This window comes from Cricetulus griseus, chromosome 4 (assembly GCF_003668045.3).
Source record: "Cricetulus griseus strain 17A/GY chromosome 4, alternate assembly CriGri-PICRH-1.0, whole genome shotgun sequence".
Lineage (NCBI taxonomy): Eukaryota > Metazoa > Chordata > Mammalia > Rodentia > Cricetidae > Cricetulus > Cricetulus griseus.
Genome location: NC_048597.1, coordinates 189,926,918 through 189,933,337, shown reverse-complemented (window position 1 = coordinate 189,933,337; position 6,420 = coordinate 189,926,918).

The window sequence follows — 6,420 nt, the reverse complement described above, 5'->3', positions numbered from 1 at the left end:
AACAGTCAGATTTTCAGAGTCCAATCTGTTCTGAAAACGAGAGGAGGTGAGTTTTCCATAGTTCCTGCCTGTATCACACTGGGCCCCACTCACACACATGGAGCGTATTACTCCAGACTATATTGGATTAGAGGCCTTCTGTTGTGCAAGCTCGTTTGTGTGTGTGTGGTTATAGACATTCCTTTGCTCTAATTCCATCTGCATTATAGTCTGGACAGTGTCATCAATGACATCGATAAAACTGGATCCAGATGGAAACAAAATCATTTACTAGCCTGGTACAGGAAATGCCACAAGAGAAACATTGAATGTGACAGATGGCAGATAGGAGAGGCTGCCTGACACCAAACCAGGCTTAAGCATTTTGCAGCAAAGGTTTCATGGCTTTGCTCTGTGCTCCACCTTCCCAGCTTTTGCAAAGCATCTCATTGTTCCTACAATGACAGTACTGTTAAAAATCAGTGACAACTCTACATTATCGTCTGTGTGGCTCCAGCAATAGGACACCAAAAGAAAGCAAACAGTTCTTAGAAGGCTGCCTGTAAAAGCCCAAACTGGAATTTTAAATCGAAAAGCATACCATGAAAATAGGACTCCAATGAAAACATAGCCCAATACTTTAAAGTATGAGGATATGTTATAAAAATTCTTATTTTTATTTATCTTTTGCTTTAAAGTGTCACACTTCATTGATTTTTGGAAATTCTACATACACATACAATGTGTTTTGATGTCCATCTCTCACTTCTCCCTCTGATCCCTCTCATGTACACTCCCATTCCTGAGCCCTCCTAACTGCTCATCCTCTTTCTGTTTTTAATAGCACGCTGATCCCAATTTGTGCTGTCTATATGTTCTTGGGTATGAAGCCATCCCCTGGACCATGGTTGACCTACCAGGATCCATATCCTAGGGAAAACTGACTCTCCTTCCCCCAGAAGCTACTGACTGTTAACAGCTCCCCAGCAAGGATTCAGGACTCAGGAGTCTCTCCATGCTGGAATATTGATGGTTTGCTCTTATGCAGGACTTGTGTAGGCAACCACGACTTCTGTGAGTTTATGCATATGATGGCCCCATCATTGCCAAAAGATCCTGTTTCCTCCAGGTCCTCCAATACCTCTGACTCTCACCATCTTTCTACCCCTTTCCTTTTCTCCCCAAGGTCCTAAGCCTTGTGGGGACAAGTGTAGTATAGATAACCATTTTTGGATGAGTGTTCCACAAACACTTGTTCTCTGAGCTCTGACCAGTTATGAGTTTCTTCACTCACCACCTTCCACGGCACAGAGAAACTTCTCTGATGAGGTCTGAGAGCTCCATTCATTAATCTATGAGTATGAAGACATGAATTTAAAGGGCAGTTTGGCATTATTAGTTATCATTTTATTGCTTGAAGAGACATTGTGACCAAATAAATCCTTTAAAATATATTTAATTAGGGGCTTGCTCTGTTTTAGAGGGTTAGTCCATGATCATCCTGACAGTCACAGTGCTAGAGCAGTAGCTGAGAGCTTTACATCCTGATCCCCAGGTCGCAAGCAGAGAGAGAGACATTGGGCCTGCCTGGCATGGTGCTGAAAACTTTAAACCCCACTCCCAGTGACACACCTCCTCCAGTGAGAACACATCCACATCTTCTAATCCTTCCAAAGAGTTCATCAACTGGGGACTAAGGATGCAAATATATGAGTCTGTGGGAGGCATCTTCATTCAAACCACTACAGGTCAGTAATGTCTCTGCCACTATTGCACCCATGGGTATACCTTGCCACATTTGTCATTATCATCTATAATGCAGACGCCGAGAGTTCACAGCTCTGGGTAAGACAGTTGATGACTTTGTTCCCCCAGCAGCCAACATAGTGCCTAGCATGCTCTAGTCCTCCAATAACTAACCAGTAGGGAGGAAGCTTCCTGGTAAGTACCCCCTTGATTTCTCCACTTCCTGTGGCAAAAAGTGTGGCATCCTCAGCAATAGGATCCTATTATTAAGTTTGGGGGCGGGAGGGGGGCAAACCAATGTATGGCTTCTTGAAGAAGCATTACCTCTTGAGTACAGTAACTAATCAAACTCTTTTATGTAAGTGTGTGTGTGTGTGTGTGTGTGTGTGTGTGTGTGTGTGTGTGTGTATTTTTAAAGTTAATGAAACTGTAAGTTTCCATATGGCTTTGTTTGTTTGTTTGTTTGAGACAAGATTTCTCTCTGTAACCGCCCTGGCCATCCTGGAACTAGCTTTGTAAACCAAGGTGTTGATCTCACAAAGATTTACCTGCCTCTGCCTCCTGCGTGCTGGAATTAAAGACATGTGCCACCAATGCCAGACTACATGACTTTTAAAATTAATTTTACTGTTAACTGTTCCTCTCCTACACCTTCTCCCACCCTGACTTCCCATCTCTCTCCCCTCTTCAACTTCCTTCCCAATTATTCTCCTTTTTTCCTTCATGTCACCTGTGTTCTGCTATCCTTCAAAAGTACAGAAATATTTTAATTGTTTATTCTATAAGTAGTATTATTTAGCTTCAACTGCTCCTGAAAGAATGACACCTAAGGCTTGCCGTTCTTCCTGAGTCTGTGGAAGAAAACGTGCTAATAATTATTCATAGCCAGGAACTATTCTGGCTAATAGGTTGTAAACAGATGTGCTTCGTCCCTGAATAAATCATTGAGTTGCAGGTGCAAAACCCCCTGTCCCTCTTTACCTAATGAGTTTCAGAAGGATAATCTAAACTCTGGTGAGACTGCTCACCCATCTCTTGTTCGGTGGGGCCTCCAGAAAAAGACAAGAGTATGCAGCATCCAATTCTGTTAAACCACTGCGATTTGAAGTGCAACCCAGACATTGAAGTACAACCCAGACATTGCTGCTCAGCACAGGCTCAAATCAGTACTTTTGCAAGATTATCGAAATGGCCTTTGAATTCTTCTCATTTTAGTATTTACTGAGGAGCAAAGTTATTTAAGCCAAATCTTCTGCTCTCTTCAATAATATGATACTGCTCTTGGGTTCTCTTTATCAAGATGATGTTACTATTCCAGTAAATGTTTGTCTGATGGGAATATGTGCAAGTAACCATATTCTTGTATTGCCTTTCAGAGGCTTCCTCATAATTCATTTAAATATCAAAGTGCTCACCTCAATTTATACTATTGAGTCACTACTTACTTGCCAAGGCACTTTACAGCCTTGCTTCAAAACCTTTTCTCCTTGCTGTGACTCATTCCCAACCATCACATCACAAACCTGGTCCAAGCAGAGTATTCATCAATGTAGTTCTGGAAAGAACTGATGTGTCATCCAAATGGTAAGGCTTACCTAGTCCTGGTGTGGGAAGCTAAGCAAGTACATAGTTTGGGGTATTTTAATACTAAAAAAGCAAGACTAGCAATCTCGGGAAAGGTTGGAAGCCACGTAGAAGAAAGCAATACCTAGATTGTCTCATTCAGGTCTATAAGCAGGATTCTTCTCTGGAGGCTTTGCAGAATGAGACATTTCTATATATCTAGAACATTTCCTTTCTTAAATCATGGGTGGAATTCTGACAAAGAATAATAGAGACATGTATATATGTGTAGATGTGTGTGTGTGTGTGTGTGTGTGTGTGTGTGTGTGTGTGTGTGTGCGTGGTTATGAGAGTGAGAGTTGAGAATACCTATAAAAAGAGAAATAAAAGCATACATAGCACTTGTTACTAGCAAAGAGAAAGAAAAGATCACTTCATTGCTTATCAAACTCATTATACTTTTAATTTAAAAGGCTTAAGCAACTCAGAATAAGAGCCTAAAGCTTGGGAAGTTTCATTAAATTGTTCAGGAACATACATCCAGTTTGCAGTTTTAAAACAGAATAAAAACCCATCAGCCTACAATATCAACAGCAATGGATTTGAAATTTTTCATCATATGCATACATGTCCTAAAATAAATATCTATATGCATATGTAATTCCACAAAAATGAACCACATAATAGTTCTTCTGAAGACTGTGGCTAACTGATGACATGATGTTCTTTTTACGTCACTTTTATTGTGCTTGTTGTTCAGTGGTTTCAAAACCACTCTCTTTCTGAAGCTTATTCAAAATCTAAAATTTGCGGAAAGAAAAACACAACATATATATGCTCATCAATAAATAAATAAAGTCATGAACTCCTGGTGAATTGATAAAGCAGAAACCAGTTACTTAGAAATCACACACCTTGATGGAGAAACACACTGGATAAGTTCTTTTGAGTTCAGTATCCTGTTACGCCCCAGGTTGTGCTAAGGACACACCCTGCATAAGCCACAAACATGCACATTACAAGAACATACACATAAGCTACAAATAAGCACATTCCTTGCTCACTCCATCTATTCCAAATGTGTAAGGGCCAGTATCTGAAACCTTGTGTGCATACACAGCCTCTCTTTAGTGAACATGTGACCTAGTGTTTACAACTAAGAAGTCTAGCTCTTAGGGTGTTGATTTTTGAGCCTTTCTCTGTGACAGAATTCTATCTCTACTGTTCTAAAGTTTAAAAAAAAGGGGGTTGCTTAAAATTTTCATACTCTTCAAACAGAAGTAGCCCTCTGATGCTACATAACAGCTATTGGTTTGTATCACAATATGTTTCAGAGGCTGGATTTCTCCCCCAGAGTGTCGTTATTTTAATGTGACACATTATGACAAGCGAGAAGAAATCAATGAAAATGGAATTCCATGCAATTATGTTGTGTCACTTTTTCGTATCATAAATGTAAGTTGTTTTTTATTGAGGGTTTTAATTTTATCATAGGAGCTTTGGCTTCATTGGAAAACACCCCCACACTAATTTCTGACAAATAAAAATGCAAATTTCAGCTGTTACAGATGGTTTAACCACTTTGAACAGTTTTTGAGACAAAAAGACTATATTCAAAACATGCAAAAAGGTTAACATTAAAAATTATCTCATTCTAGGAAAAGTGAAGTGAATGGCAGGAGCAGAGTCAGTGACAAATGAGCAGTGGAAAGGCATAGAGCTGGCTAAGGTACATAAGAATATGGAGGGGCAGGAGGTGGCTGGCCCCTCAGTAGCTACAGAGTAGTTAACAAGCTGGCTTCAAGCACCAGGCGGTGGGAGATGCTAAAGAAAGATGATTGCTCCATAAAGCTCATGCCTCCCTAGCTGTGCCCTTCAGACCTGACTGATGAGAGTGGAAGGTGACCTTAGGCAGGTCTTGTAAGAGTTTGCACCCATCTGTTATTATGTGGTGATACCTAAGGGAATACAAACCCTGAGGAGCTTGAAGAAATGATGGACTTGTGGTGCAGTAAACCAAGCATCCAGCAACCTGATTTCTGTTGCCTGTCACCCACTTTTGTCAGCGGCTCTACCAGCTAGACTATCACCTGCCCTGGGACTCTGGTGACTCCAGAGACCTCAACAGTGTTCTTCTAGGAACATCCTGAAACGTGTCTATTCTATAATCATGACGCTCTCTCTATACACTATCTGCAAATTCTTGTGGCTCTGGTCATGGTGGAGCCAAACTCCAGAAAATTGCCCAGTGGGCCCAGGCCTCACTTGCTGAAGGAAGCCTCTGTTCTAGCTGAAGACTAGAGGAGCCTGGAATCCTAGGAGCCTGCATGTATTCAAGAATGAGCAGGATACTTGGAACTACACAAGCCCCAACCTCAGTAAACCCTAAATGGCAGTAATCCCAACAAATCATGGAGGCAGCTTCCGCTCACGACAACATATGGAGGGCCTCAGGGTAGGTACCAGGGCCATCACTATGATGGTGGACACAAGCCTCTACCTCACTGTGAAATGAGAAAAATGAGCCCACCTATGGAAGGATCACCATGGGGGTCCAAGCCATGATGATCCCCAGAGCAACCACTCTTCTTCCTGAAATATGTGCCCCCACCCATGTCCACAACCCTGTCCTCATTGTCCTCATGGTCTATGGCATGGACCATGTTGTGAATAAGGCTTCAATGTCTCCTGCTTTTGTGTCAATGTGGAGAAGGTAGCATTCTTAGAAAGTGAGTCAGTATGCCTCCTTGGGAGATGGCTAACAGCTACACTTAGAATCTGGCCATTACTTATCTCAACAAACACAGTATTTTCCAGAAGATGGATGCTTGTGTCCTCAAGCAGCTGACACTGTGCCTGGCCAGCAATACCAGAAAGAAGACAAGTCCTGCAGGTGTGATGACCTCAGTCAAGGGGCAGGCAGCCAAGAGCCGCATCCAGCACCCCAGCAATGGACCGCACTTCAAAGCCCTTGAAGCTTACCCAGAAGAACTTCTGGGAGATCAGCCTGAGCCGAGAGTGATGCCATGAACTTCTGTGAAAGTATTCCCATTCAAGAGCAAGCCCAGGAGAGATGCTCTAGAGACATTGGGATGCCTGAAGTATTGACAGGTACAAAAACAACAATGATGG